The sequence below is a fragment of the Schistocerca piceifrons genome, chromosome X (genome assembly GCF_021461385.2).
Source record: "Schistocerca piceifrons isolate TAMUIC-IGC-003096 chromosome X, iqSchPice1.1, whole genome shotgun sequence".
NCBI lineage: Eukaryota > Metazoa > Arthropoda > Insecta > Orthoptera > Acrididae > Schistocerca > Schistocerca piceifrons.
The window spans coordinates 9912962-9935553 of record NC_060149.1 but is presented as its reverse complement, the minus strand read 5'-3'; the positions used below and the strand labels follow the sequence as shown (position 1 = coordinate 9935553).

At 39.2% G+C, this 22592-nt stretch overlaps 1 protein-coding gene across 1 annotated transcript in view; it reads right to left on the bottom strand.

Moving 5' to 3' along the window:
* The window catches only part of LOC124722142, a 126025-nt gene extending 104226 nt beyond the window's left edge, over positions 1 to 21799 (bottom strand). The window contains exon 1 of the mRNA XM_047247348.1: positions 21575 to 21799. The gene's annotated coding sequence lies outside the window, so the exon portion shown is untranslated. The remainder of the gene's footprint in view (positions 1 to 21574) is intronic.
* Between the last annotated feature and the right edge of the window lie 793 nt (positions 21800 to 22592).

Below are 22592 nucleotides of genomic sequence, written 5' to 3'. Positions count from 1 at the left end.
TCACTGAACTGAGAGAGAACTTGAAGGACTGTAATATACTCTTTAGAGATACTAAATTACAATATTTTTAACAAAATACAAACTCACCAGAAAAAATACAGAGATTATCTGACTGATGTTAAAGCTCTGCTGCACCCTGGAATATCAGGCTAACACTAAAAATTTGTTAAAACTCTTTTCTGGTGGCACCAGAAGTCAAGCCATGTGAGTCAACAACTGTCAAACTGCAAGCTGGGGGCAAATACTGAGCAGACTGAGATGAACATGGATGTGATTGTGACAAGTGGAACCTGCTGAGTGCCCCAATTTGCAAGTGAAGCACAACAACATTGTGGCAACAGACAGATATCATAATACTGGTAACAGAGCAGAGTGATACAAGAAACCACAGTTATAAGCAACAGTAACTATACAGCCACTGATTCTACAGAAAATGGTATTTGGAAAGATGAAGCTAATAGGAGAGCTGATCATGCAAGTAATCTAGTATACATGACGTCATTGCTACCTGCACTGCAGCAGAGTGGACAGAAAGTACCAGTATAAATACTATGCAACTCTCAGTTGCAGCAGTCCCGTGATACAGGGGAAGCTATGTCAGTTGACCCTCTGCATGCCTTATGGTCTACAATCAGCTATGGAGTTGCCAATCTCACTGGTGAGACTCTGACACTGCAAGCTGCAGTGACAACTTCTGAGTCATCACTGATTGGGTGCAGAGACTGCCACCAGTCTGCTGGCCTACTGGAGACTTGACCAGCCAGGCCAGGAAGCTGTATACTATCTGCCGATGTGAGAAAGAACCGCTGCTGCTGCTCGCCCCATTTCTGCAGCCAACAATGATGCTGCCAGCCTCTAGGGGCCGTGGGTTGGACTCTACACAATGAGTACTTCCAGCTGGGCTGGATATTGAGTCTCCTGGCACACATACTCAATGAGAGCACCTCAGAGATTGGCCCACAGAGGCTGCTGTCCACCATTGTCCAGTAAGGACTATGTCTGTCAGTGTCTGGGGCCACTGACCAAGCTGTGTCATTAATGGCCAACACACCATCCTTATGTGATTTGGCAGAACTGCTGAAGATGAACTCTCACTTCTGCTGACTGGGTCTGCACTCCACTGGCCTGACGGAGCTACCGTTGCCTAAACTTCTGATTGATAAATGTTTTGTTATGATTCATGTTTTTTTTATGCTGTCAAGCATGAGCAGATCCTTCTCAACACATCCTACTCAGTTCAGTCCGGACACATGTGGGGATCTGGGCTGTCTTGGTCACACATATCCAACATCAGAAGTGGCGGACACCACTATATCTGGGGTTAGCAAATGGCTACCAATGGTGGAGACGTCTGAGCTTGCTGCCACACCCATATGTCTACAACAGCTGCAGCTGTCATCTTTTGTGCAGCTCTGCTGTAAGGTCAATAGTTATGGATTGCAGTTTGCTATGATGCAGTATGGTAAGTGACTTATATTTGTCAGCCTTCTTCTTGAGTATTCAGTAATGACCACGCTGAGCTGTGAGGATCTCCTCAATAAATTAAAAGTGTCATTTGTTATGCCACAAGAAACTGTGGAGTTGTCTTTCTTTCGTGGAAATACTAGGGAAGTCTATCTACAGCCAGCAAGATGTCAGTATTACAACCTATCCAGGTATGATTTGCCATATGTTCAAGCTGTGCTAGTTATGTGTAGTACATGTAGATGTACAGAGTCCAGCTGGGTCATGATACAGCACAAAGATTAGGTGCAGTTTGTTCTTATTTTTGTATTGGGCAAACTGTTTCTGTATTATTCTTATGTAATGGCAGATGAAGGTAGCACAAATGCCAGAAATATGGCCAATGACACTAAATAAAATGTTGGAAGCCCTGAAGGGGCAAATAGCTGTGTTACTAGAGACTATAGTCCTACAGAAACAGAACAATGAGGAATTGTGTCAAAGGATAGAGGAATGGGAAGCCATTGGTGATCAAGATGAAAACTGTGTTGAGGGTACCTGTCCTTTTCAACCCACAACAGCTAATCTTATGGCAGCATTTTCCATAAAAGCAACCACAGATGTATCTCCTTTTGTTGCTGATGTGATATCTGACACTGAATTTGGTAAATGGTCAGAGGAAATGTCCTTGAATATGGCTAAATTGTGGTTAGTAGGAGACATGAAAATTTACCACTAGACTCTTAGTAAGGTCTCAACATTATGTATGAAGACGGTGGTCAACAGCAATGTTATGAACATAACAGCATAACATTAAAAGAAAATTATGGGATGATAAATGACCCAAAAGAAGTGTGGGAGAAATTCATACAGTAGAACAACTGGCAAAAATAAAGTACATAATTAGGCACCTAGTTTTACTGTTAGAAACATTAGCCAATATGTTTCCAGCAGTGGCATTACTGGCAGTCATTTCAAAACTTAAAGCTAAAATTCTGGGACAACATTTCTCTGAAGCTGCTAAAGAAATGAAGAGGAGACTCAGTGAAGCCTCTGACATGCCTAATAAATACCCCCCTCTGTCATGGAGAATTCCCTGACACCTTGAAAATCAATGAAATTCTAGCAGTGTATAAGAAGTGAATAAAGACTCACACAAAAAACCACAGGCCAATATCATTCACTTCAGAACTTGGCAAATTATCAGAGAAAGTAAAATTAAATCAGTTCATGGTATATTTCATCAAATATAATCTATTCAACAATTTACAATGTGGTTTTAGGAAAGGAAGATGTACCGTAACAGCAGCAGCAACTTTTATACATGAAATAGTAAACAAGCTGGTTAAGGGAGTCAAGGTAACAGGCACATTCCTAGATATGAATGAAGCTTTTGATATCCTGAATTATACTATCCTATGGCATAAACAAGAATATGAGAGGAGTTGCCTTACAACTACTTATCTCTTATTTGAAAAACAGGAAACAGAGTGACAATCTAACTTATGAAAGGAATGAACCAGTTTGTAACAATGAAATGAACCTACAGGATACTTCAGCGTGGTGTGTCTCAAGGGCGTTCCTTGTGTGTGTTAATGATTTAACCAACTCCCAAAAATGTAACGCCATAAGCTGTACTGATGACATATTTTGTCAGCTGAGGCCATGATATGCAAACTGCTGCCAATAGTAGTGAAATCAATTACAATTTCCTGTCAACTCACCTTACTGCAAATAAATTACTTGTATGAAACTTCCTGGTAGATTAAAAGTGTGTGCCGGACCGAGACTCGAACTCGAGACCTTTGCTTTACATGCTCTAGAGCACTTGCCCGCAGAAGGCAAAGGTCCCGAGCTCGAGTCTCGGTCCGGCACACAGTTTCAATCTGCCAGGAAGTTTCATATCAGTGCACACTCCGCTGCAGAGTAAAAATTTCATTGTGGAAACATCCCCCAGGCTGTGGCTAAGCCATGTCTCCGCAATATCCTTTCTTTCAGGAGTGCTAGTTCTGCAAGGTTCGCAGGAGAGCTTCTGTAAAGTTTGGAAGGTAGGAGACGAGGTACTGGCAGAAGTGAAGCTGTGCGGACAGGGCGTGAGTCATGCTTGGGTAGCTCAAATGGTAGAGCACTTGCCCATGAAAGGCAAAGGTCCCGAGTTCGAGTTTCGGTCCGGCACACAGTTTTAAACAGCCAGGAAGTTTCATATTAGTGCACACTCCACTGCAGTGTTAAAATCTCATTCTGGAAGTTACTTGTAAATGAAGGGAAGACAGTAACAGTGCAGTTCCTGCTTCGCTATAGTGAGAACGTAAATGGTACTAAAGTGAAACCTCTATTGGCACTTACTATGTAAATAAATATAAATTTTTGGGGATTATTGTTGGTGAATACCCATCACAGAAAGAGCACATACGTTATATTTGGAAGAAAATCCGTGGAAATGTGTATCTATTGAAACAGGACTCAGTCTTTCTGGGCCATGATAGCTTCAGGAAAATATATTTTGTATTGATACAACCCCATCTTCAGTATGGTACTGAGATATGGAGCACCAGCAATCTATACAGACAGGCTTCATAGACTACAAAAAAAGGCAGTTGGAGTGGTAGGTAAGGTAAACAAGAGAGAGCCTTATAGAAAAATTTTCAGAAAACATAAAATATTTGCCATAGATTCTATCTATTCCTGCAGGCAATCATGTTAGTGAAACTAAATTCATAACATAAACAGTAATATACATTCTATTCCTGCAGGCAATCATGTTAGTGAAACTAAATTCATAACATAAACAGTAATATACATTCCTTACCCTCTCCCTTAAAACCCATATTCTTTCGTCTTTCCCTCTCCTTCCCTCCTTCCTGATGAGGCAACAGTTTGTTGCGAAAGCTTGAATTTTGTATGTATGTTTGTGTTTGTTTGTGTGTCTATCGACCTGCCAGCGCTTTCGTTCGGTAAGTCACATCATCTTTGTGTGTGTGTGTGTGTGTGTGTGTGTGTGTGTGTGTGTGTGTGAATTAAAGCTTTGCCTATGTGAACTAAATCTATGAGAATGTCTGAAAACTGATTGTTATATGGACAGCAAATAAATACATAAAATGGGTCCTACAATACTGCAGTGAAGCAGCAGTAAGAGCTTCACTGATGAACATGAGAGAGCTGTGTGGATTGCAACCGTGTGACCTAAACTCACTGTTGCCACATAAACCATGTTAGCGATTAGACATTTTTTGGTAGTAATTGCATCTTTATGATGCAACTTGGATGAAATGATACTGTGACAATAGTGTTCATTTACAGTCACAGGCTGAAGAAAAGGATTCCTCTTGTAGGAAGAAGATGGGATCACAATGCACAAGAGAACTCACATACCTCTCTCAGTTAATTTTTAAACCACCTTTCTTTCGTCATATTTTTCCAGTCAGTTTTTAGACCCTCAGCAGGAGGGGGGAGTATTCCTATCTCACCACCTCCTTATTATGGCCCTGTACACAAGTAGTTTTTAATGTTTATTGCTGGTGAATTAAAATACTGACTTTGGCTTTTAGTGTGGAATTATATCCACATTAGAAAGAGCTATCAAAGAGGACTTCACAAACATAGTACGTGTTGAACTTGATCATACAGAACCAAGATAATAGCACTGAAAATCGCTGTACCTCTGCCAGGTGAAGATATGCCACTAATGTCTACCATACTGTAGCACATGTAAACAGACACATAACTCATGAACAGTTCGTGTGTTTGCCTGAGCACTTGAAGTGCATCAGTCTGTCCTATGCTCTTGTAGTAACTGAAAATTTGCTTGTGAAGCTATTCAGAATGACTGCAAAAGTCAAGAAAGTGGATATGATTTTTGTTTATGACAAATGTTGCCAAATGATTAGAACAGCAGTGCAGTTGGATGCTGAAAGATATCCTGATCATTTCAAGCGCCTAAAAACTGTCTTTCCAAATATTCTTAAAAAACTTTCCAGAAACAGTATCTATGAAGAATGAAATACACTAACAAAGAAGAACAGTAACTGGTTAGAGAAATGCAAACAACATTTTAGCAGCAATAACACACAATGTATGATGAGATAAAAGAAATTATTCAGATAGTGCAGGGAGACGAAAATTTAATAGTCATGGGTGACTGGAATTCGAGAGTAGGAAAAGGGAGAGAACGAACCATAGTAGGTGAATATGGATTGGGGCTAAGAAATGAAAGAGGAAGCCGCCTGGTAGAATTTTGCGCAGAGCATAACTTAATCATAGCTAATACTTGGTTCAAGAATCATGAAAGAAGGCTGTATACATGGAAGAAGCCTGGAGATACTAAAAGGTATCAGATAGATTATATAATGGTAAGACAGAGATTTAGGAACCAGGTTTTAAATTGTAAGACATTTCCAGGGGCAGATGTGGACTCTGACCACAATCTATTGGTTATGAACTGTAGATTAAAACTGAAGAAACTGCAAAAACGTGGGAATTTAAGGAGATGGGACCTGGATAAATTGAAAGAACCAGAGGTTGTACAGTGTTTCAGGGAGAGCATAAGGCAACAATTGACAGGAATGGGGGAAAGAAATACAGTAGAAGAAGAATGGGTAGCTTTGAGGGATGAAATAGTGAAGGCAGCAAAGTATCAAATAGGTAAAAAGACGAGGGCTAGTACAAACACTTGGGTAACAGAAGAAATATTGAATTTTATTGATGAAAGGAGAAAATATAAAAATTCAGTAAATGAAGCAGGCAAAAATGAATACAAATGTCTCAAAAATGAGATCAACAGGAAGTGTAAAATGGCTAAGCAGGGATGGCTAGAGGACAAATGTAAGGATGTAGAGGCTTATCTCACTAGGGGTTAAGACAGATACTGCCTACAGGAAAACTAAAGAGACCTTTGGAAAAAAGAGAACCACTTGCATGAATATCAAGAGCTCAGATGGGAAACCAGTTCTAAGCAAAGAAGGGAAAGCAGAAAGGTGGAAGGAGTATATAGAGGGTCTATACAAGGGCGATGTACTTGAGGACAATATTATGGAAATGGAAGAGGATGTAGATGAAGATGAAATGGGAGATATGATACTGCGTGAAGAGTTTGACAGAGCACTGAAAGACCTAAGCCGAAACAAGGCCCCTGGAGTACACAACGTTCCATTAGAACTACTGACAGCCTTGGGAGAGCCAGTCCTGACAAAACTCTACCATCTGGTGGGCAAGATGTATGAGACAGGTGAAATACCCTCAGACTTCAAGAAGAATATAATAATTCTAATCCCAAAGAAAGCAGGTGTTGACAGATGTGAAAATTACCGAACTATCAGTTTAATAAGTGACAGCTGCAAAATACTAACCCGAATTCTTTACAGATGAATGGAAAAACTGATAGAAGCCGACCTCGGGGAAGATCAGTTTGGATTCCATAGAAATGTTGGAACATGTGAGGCAATACTGACTCTATGACGTATCTTAGAAGAAAGATTAAGGAAAGGCAAACCTACATTTCTAGCATTTGTAGACTTGGGGAAAGCTTTTGACAATGTTGATTGTAATATTCTCTTTCAAATTCTAAAGGTATAGGGAGTGAAAGGCTATTTACAATTTGTACAGAAAGCAGATGGTAGTTATAAGAGTCGAGGGACATGGAAGGGAAGCAGTGGTTGGGAAGGAAGTGAGACAGGGTTGTAGCCACTCCCCAATGCTATTCAATCTGTATATTGAGCAAGCAATAAAGGAAACAAAAGAAAAGTTTGGAGTAGGTATTAAAATCCATGGAGAAGAAATAAAAACTTTGAGGTTTGTCGATGACATTGTAATTCTGTCAGAGACAGCAAAGGACTTGGAAGAGCAGTTGAACAGAATGGACAATGTCTTGAAAGGAGGGTATAAGATGAACATCAACAAAAGCAAAATGAGGATAATGGAATGTAGTCAAATTAAGTCAGGTGATGCTGAGGGAATTAGATTAGGAAATGAGACACTCAAAGTGGTAAAGGAGTTTTGCTATTTGGGGAGCAAAATAACTGATGATGGTAGAAGTAGAGAGGATATAAAATGTAGACTGGCAATGGCAAGGAAAGCATTTCTGAAGAAGAAAAATTTGTTAACATCGAGTATAGATTTAAATGTCAGGAAGTCATTTCTGAAAGTATTCGTATGGAGTGTAGCCATGTATGGAAGTGAAACATGGACGATAAATAGTTTGGACAAGAAGAGAATAGAAGCTTTCGAAATGTGGTGCTACAGAAGAATGCTGAAGATTAGATGGGTAGATCACATAACTAATGAGAAAGTATTGAATAGGATTGGGGAGAAGAGAAGTTTGTGGCACAACTTGACCAGAAGAAGGGATCGGTTGGTAGGACATGTTCTGAGGCATCAAGGGATCACCAATTTAGTATTGGAGGGCAGCGTGGAGGGTAAAAATCGTAGAGGGAGACCAAGAGATGAATACACTAAGCAGATTCAGAAGGATGTAGGTTGCAGTAGGTACTGGGAGATGAAAAAGCTTGCACAGGATAGAGTAGCATGGAGAGCTGCATCAAACCAGTCTCAGGACTGAAGACCACAACAACAACAACAACAACAACAACACACAGTTGCATAAAGACCATAAAGATAAGATAAATCAAGGCTCACACATAGGCATATAAACAGTCATCCTTCCCTTGATCTATTTGCAAGTGGAACAAGAAAGGAAATAATTAGTAGAGGCACAGGATACAATTCACTAAGCACCATACAATGGTGCATAGAACACGTGTAGATGTAGATGTAGTAGTCTACATGTCACTATGAGGCAGCTTCAGTGAATGAGTGGGGTGAGCGAAAGGACTGTTCTGAGAACACAACACCATATTTCAACACATTTACCCTTTCCACATTTATCACCACTAACAACTTCATGTCAATGACTTTCAGAATTAATTACAGTTCTCCAAATGGTGCCTACAAAAACTGCAATGTGAGGTGGCATTTCTGTGCATGATTTTGCTCACAAGTGAATCATCATTTACATACTGAGGCTTAATCAATCTTCACAATGTGCACTACAGGTCAGTTGAATATCAGTGCTGGCTAGGGGAGAGGACTGGCAACAGCCTTGGTCTGTCAACATGTAGTATGAGCTTTACAGGGATCTCTGTTTCGTTTGTAAGACTCTAAATAGTCACAAATATCTACAGTTCCTAAAAGATGTGCTGTCACAGTTATTGAAAGATGTCCAACTAGACCTAAAGCACCCTATGTGATGCCAATACGTTGTGTATCCCATGCATTCTGCACAGATAATTACAGACCTTCTAAATTGAATAGTTGGATATCACTGGATTGGTAATTCAGTGATCTACATGCTCACCAGACTTCGCACCTCTGGACTTTTACATGTACAGAAAATTAAAACAAGAGGACTAAAAGTAAACAACAATGACTCCCAAAAAAATAAAATTCCGATGGTGTAATATGTCCAGATGAAATTCAGTCTGCAATATTGTCTGCCTGGAATTGTTTTCTAGCCTGTGTCAATGCTCAGGGTCTGAACTCTCAATATGACAGTCATAATAATGAAAATATGAACCTTACCTGAGGTAGGTGTTGGTTTACATTTTGTACAGTAGGGCAGATGCCTGTGGGACTCCCTTTCTGATAACAAGACGGTAGTTAGTGGCACTGTTGTATTATTACTATTTGATCAAGTTCCACACATGCTATGGCAATGAAGTCCTTTTTTAATGCTCTTTTCAATACCACAGCAAAAGTCTATAGTACCATTTTAAGGAAAGGAAGTTGGTTTAATAATTCAACACCAACAAATGTTAAAAATTACTTGCATACGTCACACCACTGTCTGCTATTATTTAGTGAAAACTGTACCTCTATACATTTACTCATTGTGGATTACTGCTATTAAGTTGTGATGCTAGCAGTCTGGTGTAGTGGTTAGTGTCAACAACTGCCATTCTGTGGGTCACCAATTCAAATCTGAGCACCAGCCAATATTTTTTTACTCAATAATTATCATTTCTGAAATGTCCGCCCCAGTAGCTGAGTGGTCAGCGTGACGGATTGCCGTCCTCTGGGCCCGGGTTCGATTCCCGGCTGGGTCGGAGATTTTCTCCGCTCAGGGACTGGGTGTTGTGTTGTGTTCATCATCATTTCATCCCCATCCGGCGTGCAGGTCGCCCAATGTGGCGCCGACTGTAATAAGACCTGCGATATGGCGGCCGGACCTGCCCCGCGAGGGGCCTCCCAGCCAGTGACGCCAAACGCTCATTTCCATTTCTGAAATGTTCTCATTATGTCTTATAGTTGTAACGTTTGTATATTCTGGTATAGCTGTGGTTTGTATAAATAGCAGCACTACCTGTCCAGAAGTTCATTTATGTTCTGGCCATATTGTGGAGTCAGTAATAAATGTGTTTTCAGTGCTAAGTGTTGTACTTCATTGATGGTCCTACCTTCGGATTTGGACTCGATTGTGGTTTTGACATGAGATGGTTTGGTGAAGATGCAGCTTATTTCAATATGTCTTCATCACCATGGTTCCAATTAGGCAACATAAAAGTCGTCTCCTACATGGACACGAATTGTAATACAAACGGTGCAGCACTCCTAAGATATGTATGTTAAGGAGACTATTGATTCTAAAACAGAAGTAAGTAAGCTGCATCTGAGGTATCCATTAGTGTTTTCCAGAGATGCTGGTCAGGACCTGACAAAATGGCTGAAAGAATTTGACCAAGCCACAATATACAAAAGGTGGGATGACATGATGTGTTTGACTAACATATACTTTTACCTGTATGGCAGATCCCAACAGTGATTTGAGAACAATGAAGAGAAGCTCAATAGCGGGACCAAATTCCAGGCCAAACTAAAGAGAATACTTGGTGACAGTCAGCAGCAAGTCCACATAGTTGAAGAACAACTGAAGAACAAGGCCCATCATCATAGGGGAATGACATACAGAATGTTTTAGCCCCTCTGTCACATTGTGAATATAAATATGGCAGCAGCTGGCAAAATCTCGCACTTGATGAAAGGAGTTTGAGAAGACATGTACCCACCTCTTCTGGTAAAGGATGTCATAACAACAAAGTAATTTATCAAGTGGTGCCACCACATCAAGGAACTGTAACAGAAAAGAATTGGGCAAAAGAAGTATGACCGACTCCCAAATGTGGTCCCCATGGCAACTGTGGAAGACCGCCATGACCTTGCCTGTCTCATATGCCAGATAGTAAAAGAAGAGTTGCAGCAATGTATGGAAGTCAGAAATATCAGACCAAGTACAGCACCTACGAATGTGAACCTCATAAATCGAGACGTAATAGAGAACGACGAATAAGAGGTGTACCCATCTTTGGCACCAATTTATACCACCAATCAAATGCACAATGAATAATGGACTAGACCAACTTGGACTCCTGTTCCAACTGTCAAATGAGAACCCAGCATCAAACCAGTGAAGGTACAACCAACTGCTCCACCAAATACGAAGCCCCATAAAGAAATGGACATTTGGAAGGCAGAGAACAACATGGTGGTATGTTTTCACTGTGAATAGTCTGGACACATTGTACGCTACTGTAGACAAAGAAGATGAGTGTTCAATCACTATTATGCCATGAGATGTCCGCTATCACAACAATCCTCTTCATACCAGTCAACTGTAGATGATTATAGTCACCTTGTAGGGCGAAGGTCATCACTGTATCCTGGACAATGTCACTCTCCAATGTACCATAGCAATTTCCCATCACCATAAAGAGAAACCAGCCACTCACCTAGCAAAAAAAAAAATTCAGGAGGTGAGGCCACCACAGATAAAAATCCTCCTAGATGTCAGCAAATTTCAGTAACATGATCATTAACAGCCAACCTGTCTGAGCACTAGTTGAGTCAGGGTCTTCCTTCCCTGTAATGTGGGATTGTGATCATCATCAGCTAAAGAACACTATGTCCGTGATATAAAGCAATTGTGCTGAAAGCTACAAATGGGAAATATTTCCAGCCAAAAGGAACACGTATAGCAAGAATAATTATCAATAGTAGAACTCAACGCTCCAAATTTGTCATTTTAGCAGAAGCTAGTGATAATGTTATCCTCGGATGGAAGCTCTTGTATGCATCACAAGCAGTCATAGGCTACAGAAGATCAGATCTCCAGACTGATGAAGCTATTCCAAATAGCTCACATAACATTGATTCCTCCGGGTGGTCGTTTGCCGATGAAAACATTTTTATCCCACCATCGTCAACAAGATGAGCTCTAGTCATTAATAAAGATGCTCAGCTAAACTGTGAAAGTTCTTTAATTACAAAAAACTGCTCAGGCTCACAAAAGAAATCTACTTGCCAGCAATGACCATAATCACTGCAGGTGGCCATGGAGTACTTCGTATCACTAACTGTCAGCTTCAACTCATCCCTAAAAGTATTTGTATAAGTATAGCTCAACCAGACCAGGAATGGCACCTTAATGTCACCACTGAAGAATCATTCTGCACTACCACTACATGCAACACCAGGGAGGAAGCTACTATCAAACTGCCAATAGTATCTGGCCTCACCAAAGAACAAAGGTGACAAAGGAAAGTCATTCTGCATTAATTCACAGATGTTTTCAAATCCAAAGTGGAGAAAAGATAGGCCTAGCAGCACATGGTAAAATGCTGTGTCAATACTGGGGATCATCCATCAATTAGCCAAGTTTCATATGGGGTGTCACTGGATGACCGATAGATAATCCTGGGGGGAAGTGGAGATGATGCTGGAAGATGATATCACCTTGAACCTTCAGAGAGTCCTTAGTCCTCACCTGTGGTCCTTTTCAAGTGAAACAACAGCTTGTTACATTTCTAGGTCACCTGCCAATGGCTAAACAAAATCGTGAAAAATAAAGTCTACCCATTTTTGCCCATTGATGACATCCTGACTGCTTGAAAGGAACGAAGTATTTCTCAACTATGGCCTTGCAGACATGCTAGTGGTGAGTCAATATTTATGAGTCAGACTGGGAAAAGTCTGCGTGCATAACATCTGACAGCATCTGTGAGTTCAAAGTCATGCTGTCTGGACCAGATAACACTCAGCCACCTTGGAGTGTATGATGGATAACCTGCTGCAAAACCCTACATCGTTTTCTATCATGGATAACACCATAATTTTTTCAAAGACCTTTGAAGAACGTTTAAGCTGCTTGTCAGCTGTGTTTAAGTGTGTACATACCGGAGCCCTCTGCCTGAACCTGACAAAGTGCCTTTTCATCGGACAAGAAACAAAGATCTTCGAGTACCCAGTTAATGGTGATGAAGGCCACACCAGTTCAGAGAAAATAAGATTTTCTGACTCCTTGGCATATTTGTGAAGTGAAAGTTTTTCTGTAATGTGCTCATACTACCTATGATATGTAAAGGACTTCTGTACCAAGGCACATCCCTTGCATGAACTATTGCGAGGGGACACCAAATTTTCCAGAACGAGATGCAGGAAAGCTCTTCACTTGGCCCTTAGAAGGCACTAACATCTCCAGTTCTAGGATTTTAAGACAAGAATGACATGTCAGAAGTTCACACAGATGCTAGCAGTTTTGGGATACATATAGTTCTAGTATAAACACAGGATTGTGCTGAAAAGGTGACACCTTACGATTACAGGATACTTTCTAAGTTCGCAGGATGGATGAAATATCAGTCATTACTGCATTAAATTACATTGCTGCTGAACAGAGAGAAGATCCAAAACTGCTGAAAACCACAGAAGCTTTGAGGAAGGAGGAACCAACCAAAGAAGAATTCCAATTAACAATTGGAACACTGTATAAGGGGAACTATGATTTGGTGGGATGGAAATGGTTGCTCGTCACCCCAATTCATATGTGGCCAGCTTTCTTGAAGTATTTCCATGATTCTCCAATGTCTGGTCACCTGTGATTCATGAAAATTCACCAAACAGTGGCAGGAGAACACATATGTAAAGGCATCACAGTTTGCAAACTTTCAGAGCGAGTGACTCCTTCTTCTGGGAGAAGGGATGAAGGGAAAGGAAGAAGGGTGCATGAAAAGGGCTGGTGAGGTTTGGTAATAGGGGCAGAGTTCAGAAAAGTCGCCCAGAACCCCAGATCAGGAGAGACATACTGGAGAGGATGAGAAGGAAAGGCTCTTTCCTTCTCATCCCATCCAGTAAGTCTCCCCTGATCTAGGCTTCTCTTCCAAGCTCTAACATTTTCCTAAGCCTCATCCATCCTTTACCTTCACCCCTCTACCTTCCACTTCAGGCCTTCTGCCAGAATAAGGAGTCACTGGCTCTGAAAGCTTCTGAACTGTAATACCTTTTATGTGTGTGTACTCCTGCTACTGCTATACAACTACTTATATTATCAAAAACTGATTATTTTCATTGATATTCCAGACAGAATCAGATGCAGGTATCACTGGCCAAGTCTCTACTGATCCAATTACACACTACATGAGCCACTGAAGGAACACCAAGGATGGTACCACTTGCTGCAGTTATCTCTGGGATATCTGGTAGCAATCCTGGCTGCAGCAGCACCAATCCACCAGACTGGAATCAACCTGTTGGACAAGTTCCTCCAGTAAACAAATGGGAGTTAAGTGTACAATAGTTTGCACTGACTACCTCACCTGCTATGCTGTCACCAAAGCTGTACCAACTGCCATAGCTTCAGAAATTGAATTTACTTCTATAAAAAATTAATTTGAAGCATGGAGCACCATGTGTGATGATCTGCGATTGTGGGAAGCTTTTACTGTCCAGAGTACTACCCAAGGTGATTTCACTTTGTGACATCACTCACAGGATGACAAGTGCCCACCACTCACAGATGAATGGCCTAACAGAATTCTTTAATACGACATTGGCAGATATGCCCTCAATGTATTTTAATGATGAACAGAGAGATTTGGATACAATGTTGCCCATCAGTATATTCTCATATAACAAAATGAAGCAAGATAATAAAGGCTTAACACTGCTCTTTCTACTTCATGGTTGCGAGGTCAAAATGTCAATTGATACACTGTCTGGATTACTACTTGAAACACCTTATTACCAGGAATGAATAAAGAGGCAGCTGGCTTGCGTACAGTCCCTGGACAGCAATAAAAAACCTTGACAATGCTTTAGTGCCAAATACCAGCTGGTGAGATGCAGCCTGGGACACTTGATATGGATTTTTACACATGTGCTAAAAGTGAGGCTATCCAAAGAGTTAACTAATTTGCTACTCTGGTCTACATCATATATCACACATGAAGTTGAAGCTTGTGACCTTTCATCAAGAAGATGAAAGTGCAGAGATGACATCTGTGTCCTCCACATCAAGTCCTAACGCAGTCTTGAGGGGCATATCGATAATGGGAGCTTCGAGGAAACTGAAGACCAGCTCAACTATCATGAATCTCTGAAGGGAGGGGCTATTTTCAAAGCTTAACATAGAGAAGAGGATATGACAACACAACCACCAACATTGTCATACAGGGTACCATTAACAAGCTCTATATCCAGGATGCTGTTGTTGGTCCCAATGAGAACTTTTGAATCAGAGGGTCACAGTTTCTCCAGGAGAGGGAGCAATGCTGCAAGTTGTGATGCTACCAATGTGGTGTAGTGGTTAGTGTCACTGACTAGTGTCCTGTAGGTCACCAGTTGAAATGTGCCCACCAGCCATTACTTGTTATTTAGCAATTATCATTTCAAGAAGTTTCTCAAAAAATCTCATATTTGCAATGTTTGTGTATTCTAGAATATTTGACATTTGCATAAATAGCAACAGTCTGGAAGTATCTGATGTTTGTTTAAACTGCAGCACTCTGCATGCAGGAATTCAGTTCTGTTCTGGCTTTAAATTAGTGTCAGTAATAAACATATTTCACTGACGACCCTGTCTTTAGATTTGGACTTGACCGTGGTTTCGACATGACAGTATTTGGGGTGGCTTATCTTAGTTGTCTTACCATGTATAGCATAACAAAGAGTAGCAGGTATTAAGAACATTTCAGTTTTGGGCAAGTTTTTTTCATACATACTATAGAGAGAATCTATAGCTCATAATACTGCTTCAAGTCTCAAATATAATGACTTTTTTTTTTGTAGTCTAATATGTGGGAGAGTGACTTAGTTATTTACTTTACCCTGTTTTGTCTGACTACAATCCTGTATCATCTCCAATAATTGATTGTCCGAATCATAGTACAGTATGGTGACGTTGTGGAATATCCAGGACTATTCTCATGGCAAGATCCTAATGTAAGTGGTTTGATATTGCTTTTTTTTACGACTTTTGCACAATGTTCCAGATGTGTAACTCTGACATAGATGATGATTATGCATGAGTATGGAAATGAAAGAGAGGTGGAGACTTTACTTCTGAACAGTACTGCAATTTTAGCACCAACAGGAATTCCAAACTTAATGTTCGTTCTTACAAATGAATCACCAACGATGTCACATCCCCTCACAAACTTCATTAACTACTGGGAGTGTTTTGGGGACTCAGGACTGTAGTCCACAGTATGGCCATGAAGCAAAAAATGTCATCACTTTATTTGTGTTTATCAGCCAATTACTGATTATGAAAATGTCTTTTACTGGTACAACTGTCAACCTCTGAGTTCAGTGCTACTGTACTAACATGTATTAGAATTAGTGGTCTAGGTATGTACTGCACTAAGGCATCAAGGCCTAGATGTTTAGTCTATTAGTCAAACACCCATCTGAATGAAATAGTCAATGTCAATTTTATGATTTTTATCCAACTGAAATCAATTGTATTTCTACAGCTATAAATGCTCATCACAAACACCAGTCAAGTGCTTGGCAGACAATACTTTTTACTGGAGTATACATAACAGTCTTTTCTTTTTCATTTACAGACAAATGGAATGAAGTAAGATTAAACTTTAATGTCCCACTAACTGCATGGTCATTAGAGACAGAACACATGCTCAGATTATGAAAGGATGGTGAAGGAAATCGGCCATGCCCTTTTCAAAGGAACTATCCTGGTCTTTACCCGAACAGATTTAGGAAAATCAGATTTGCAATAGAAGCATGACACAAATCTCTGCAAATGGATTCCCATGTGATGTTTTGTTATTGACATTTTATCTTCATGTCCCCGTACCATATTTTCTGCTGCCAAGTCATTGGCGGACTAATGATTAGTGTCACTTCCTCTAGATCACATAGTCCCTGGTTCCATTCCCAGCCAGGTCAGAGATGACTTTACTGGGGACAGCATGTTTGTTTCATCCTAATCGTTCCATCTCACCATCTTCTATGGCAAGGTGCGTAAGTAGCATCAAATAGAAAGTTTTTGCCCAAGAGGCCGGATAACACCAGATGGGGTCTGCTGGCCAATAATGCCATATGTTCATTTCATTGGGGAGAGCTATTATTCCTAACTTCTCTCAATCCATCTTACAAATAAAGTAGCTGTTTCTTAAATTAATATAATATTTAAAATAACTCAAGCAACATAAAACTTGAAATGCCCACCTGGTAATTTATCCCAAGTCTCTATATATTAAGACTTCAGATATAATATATTGTTTATTACAGAACTGAGTGAGACACCTAACCACCAAGATGATAAGAATTGACATTCTCTCATTACTTCCCATGAAATACTCCATTCATAGTGATGACAGTTATTACTTTGAATTAGTATGTTCCTACACTTACCAGTAACGTCTGCCATGTTCATACTGGCAACAGTTATTAATTTGAATTAGAGTGCTCCAAATCAAATGCAATTGCATCCATCACAAAAAGAAACAAGGAAATTATTGTGAACTGAACAGAAAGATTTTTGTCCTCTTCATTATTACGCATAATATTCCACTTTCAGATTTCTCTCTTTCTGAAGTTTCCTAAGCAGGTGTTTGATGGGTGGTGAGCATGTTCCTGTATCTTCTGGTTAAAAGATTTCTCAGCAATTCTGTGACATCCTCACACTTAAAATCAGTCTTTCATAATTTTGTACCATATTTTCCTTAACATGGTTGAAAGGCTCTTAGTCTGATCTAACACATATACAACATAAACTTACATTGTCCATATTAGACTGTGGTTCGGAAATTGTGACTTTTATGGCATTAAAAACAAATTAAAACAATTATCTGTATCAGTCACTTTCATTTTCTCCCAATATGTATTTCGAGGGTTTACACCCTCATCTTCAGGTGTATCAGTAGACATGCACCATTCTCACAAGATGGCATTGTGAATAGATGTGGTTGTAAACCGTTCTCTAGAAATCGGAAATATATTTAATCTTTTATGTGTATGTTGCAACAAAAGTGATGTCACAGGTATCAGATTGTGTGCAGTAACACACGTGTGGGCTCACATTTTGTGTTTGGTGAGTGTAGGCACAGTAACTAAAGCATGTGACTGTGACATAGAAACATGCAACCTTCAAGAAACTGCTGTTAAGAAGTTTTCTCTTGGAGTAGAAGAAAGTACTGCTGATGCACTTCAACAGAAACTTATGGCAGCAAAAAGGTTTGTTTGTAATTTGGAGACAGTCGTAAAATCACTCACAGTGAAAATGTCTAGTGATGGTAGTGGTAGTGAAAATGAGAACTGTTGCATTGTGCTGAAAGTACTTTCAAGTGTGAAACAATACCAGCAAGTGTTTACAATGGCCGTGTCTACCAAAAACAGTCCTGAAGTGATTTCAGATGATAAATGTCCCCATACGATAATTCAAACATTGCGAAAACCAAGTGATTCTTTAGATACTGTAAATATTCCCATGAATGTTACAGAAGTACATAAAATTGAATAACAAGGACAGTATGTTTCCCCATGGCAACATGAAGTGCCATGACATAAATTATAAAGACAGAAAAGTGCTAGTTTTAGTTGATAGCCATCCATGGATGAAATGTTTTGAAGATGCTTAGTGAAATGAACATTAACATAACATCATTCATAAAACAAAGTGCACCTATGTATGAAGTAACAAAGGACTGCTGTACACTATTGGAGACATTCACAAAAAATGATGTTGTTATCTTAATTGGAGGTTCTAATGATGTGTACCATAATAATGCTAAACAGGCTGTCAGAGAAGCAGTGAAAGCCCTAAGCAATTTATGGAATGTAAACATGATCGTCTCAAGCATGCCAACAAGATATGACTTAATTCCTACATCATGCATCAACAAAGAAACCGAAAATACTAATAGGAAACTACAGAAAATTGCTACAGCATGTCCTAATTCATCTTTCCTCAAATGTCATTCCCATGAAAGGGCTCATTATACCAGGCATGGTATGCATATAAATAATAAGGTAAAGCGATTTATGTGTAATCAAATTAGAGGACATATTAGTAGCATAACTAAGGGAAGCAAGTCAAAACTGTCCTAGCAATGGTAATACAAGGACATCCTGGTGCTGAAAATGCAAAGGAGAAAAATAACTTGTCAGCTAGTGTACAAATCGAGATGCAAAGTCCATTTAAAACACTCTTCTATGCTGAAGTTGTGATTTCACCTACAAGATTAACATCACCTGCAGAAGAAAAAGATGTGACATGTATGAGAAAAATGGAAATTCCAAATTCAAAAAATGGGAAGAAATCTTCATCAAGCAATCCAAATAAAAAGTTGTTGGGCAGAAGGAATACTGAGCCTCCTTCACATCTCAAGGATTTTTTATGTGTGGGCCTGAAGAAAAAAAGGGACAACAGTAGGTAGTGTCAGTGGATTCTCAGTCAGGTAACAACAGCACTAATAGAATAAAAAAGCATTTCATCTAAATATAGGAAGCCTCTTAGGTAAACAGATCAACTACTTATTAACATTAATGAAAAGGACTGTATAAATATTGCTCAGGTTTTGTGCTTAACTGAACACCATGCTGTTGATAAATGTGCCTTGCCATCTATAGTAAGTTATAGTTTACTAACAAAATACTGTAGAAAAAGTAAAGACAAAGGTGGAGTAACAATTTATGTTAAGGATAGTATAGCATACAAAGCCATAAACATTAAGAAATACTCTGTGGAACAACAATTTGAGGCATGTGCAACTGAAATAATAACTAATTTCCACACAATAATAGTGCTGGCTGTCTACATGGCACCTTCAGGTGACATAAAAAATTTTCTACATATAATAGAACTCCTCCCGTCAGGGTTACATGCAAAAGCCTAGGTTATTGTAGTTTAGACGATTTCAATATAAACTTTTTGACAGAAAATATGAATAAAATTGACTCTGAGATTGTGATGACCTTACATAATCTGATATCGGTAATAAATTTTCCTACAAGAATTACATCTGTGTTCCAAACTATGACAGATAACATTCTTTTAGGTGTAAGTAGACATTAGAATGATACTGTCAGGCAGTTTATAAGTGGGCTTTCAGATCATGATGGACAAATTCTCATTCTTTATGACGTTAATCTGTTTAAAAAAAAATTCCTCAATGGGAGCTCCTAAGAGTAATGAACAAAGAGGCAAAAGAAACTTTCAACCATAAGTTGTAGCAAATGGATTGACCTTCAGTATGTAGCCTTGATAATATTGACTCCAAATTTAACTGTTTTATACATGAATTCTTAACTCTTTTTGAAGAAATATTTCCACAGAAATGGGTCAAAAACAGTGCTTCCAATTCTGTAAGTAAGCCTTGGATTACAAAAGATATAGAACAGTAATGCAAAACCAAAAGGGAAACGTATTCTGCAATAAGATTATCTAAAGATGTAGAAAAATGGGAACACTATAGATTATACTGGAAAATTTTAAAGAAACTAATACAGAAATCAAAAGCCCTTTATTATGAGAAGAAAATGGATAATTCTAATAATGAAATAAAAACAATTTGGAGCATTGTAAAAAAAGAAATAGGAAGTGATACAACAAGCACAGAAGATGTAAATGGAGGAACACTAGTAAATAAGCCAAAACGTGTGGCTGAGGTTTCAATACACACTTCCTATCAGTAACTCAACAGATTGGTTGCAAGCTGATGTTGATGAAGCAATAGCTCTTTGTCAAGCTGTATATTCAAACACAATTTCAGAAACACACCTTAACCCTGTCACTGTAGACGATATTCAAAACATCATCATGTCTCTAAAAAGTAAGAACTCTGCAGGGGTTGTTAATCATTCTAATAATTTATTGAAATATTCTTGTGTGTGGATAAGGGACATTCTCTGTCATATTTTCAAAGTATCCCTTCAAAAAAGTGTTGTTCCCAGTACGCTGAAGTATGCCATTCTGAAGCCCCTATACAAAAAGGGTGATAAAACTGAATTAGTCAACTATCAACCTATGTCTCAGATTACAGCTTTTTCTAAAATTCCAGAAAAACTAACAAATGTAAGAATTACTGATCATCTCTTGAATGGGGTTCTCAGGAAGAGCCAATTTGGCTTTCAAAAGGGCCGTAACAGAAGACACAATGTATGCACTTGGAAATGAAGTCCTAGAAACCCTTAATGAGAACATCTAGCAATTGGTGTCTTCTGTGATTTGTCTAAGCATTTGACTGTGTTGATCACCAGATTCTCTTGCCAAAAGCAAAAATAGTAAGAATAAGTGGTGTTGCAGGTAATTAGCTACAGTTGTATCTCTAAGACAGAAAAGAAAAACTTGTCTTGAATAGCTCCGGTAGAGTATGTGATATTTCTGTACATTCTGAATGGACTTCCATTACATGTGGAGTGCCTCAGGGCTCAATTCTTCTGCTGCTGTGTAAATTTACTTTATTTGCAGATGATACCACAATTTCTGTGAGCAGTAGAACAGATAGGAATCTTGAGGAATCCATTAATCACATACTATCAGATGTGGTTAAATCAATCAAGGTGAATGGTCTCTCATTAAATTCCAGTAAGACCAATTTTATTCAGTTCTGTACAAAAACAGCAAAAGAGAGAGAACTAAGTGAGACATGTGGTAATCAGCCAATAGAAAGAATGGAAACAACAAAATTTCTTGGATTTTACATTGACAAGAAAATGAACTGGTCTCCACTTATTATAGATCTCTGTAACAGGCTTAGCTCTGCTACGTTTGCTTTACGGGTTGTCACTACATGTATTAAACCTAACACTGCAAAAGTGGCATATTATGGCTATTTTCACTCACTCATTGAATACGACATCACTTCTGTGGCAACCAGCCACTACCAAGGAAGGTGTTCATTGCTCAGAAGCGAGCTTTAAGAGTTATACGTGGATTACGCCCAAGAGACTCATGTAGAAATAGCTTTCAAAAACTCAAAACGTACACAACTACATGCCAATATATTTTTTTCACTTGTGTGTGTTGTCTATAAAAATATAGAGATGTTTCAACCAAACAATAACTATCACGAGCATAACACATGGAGGAAGAATGACAAACACAATGAGCAAAGAAATTTGGGCTTGGTGCAAAAGGGTGTCCACTACACTGGAACAAAACTATTCAGTGCTCTTCCACCTAAAATAAAGACAGAGATTCATAACGAGAGTACCGTATTTACTTGAATCTAAGCTACATTTTTTTCCGGTTTTTGTAATCCAAAAAAACCGCCTGAGGCTTAGAATCGAGTGCAAAGTAAGCATAAGTTCTGAAAAATGTTGGTAAGTGCCGCCACAACTAACTTCTGCCGTCGAATGTATGTAGCGCTACACGGGCATGCATTGCAGGCACAAAGATAAATACTGGCGCCAAAACCTCTGCGTCAGAAAATAAATTTAAAAAAAAGGTAGAAGACGAGCTTTTTTCTCCGCCCCGAGTTTCGACAACTGCATTTTCATACATTATCCAACGAAGTAAATGGAAATTCCGTATTGTTCATCTTCGAATGCAGCAGCCTTTCAAATATTCGTAACAACAAAAATAAATTTCTTTACACAAAAATACCAACAATGCACAAGACTTTAGGACTGCTGCACGAGTTGACACGCTGGCGCTCATTAAGATTTCACGTAGCGGCACATATTGCTTCGTGGAATTTTGGGAAATGCTTGTTGGTGTTAGTGAACCATAATGAAACGCTTTCATTACAGTGCCAAATTCAAGGGGGGAGTTATTTCTTTAGCGGAACAAGATTCTAGTCGTGCTGCAGGTCTGCAATACGGGATTGATGAGAGCAACGTCAGGTTATGGCGACTGACGA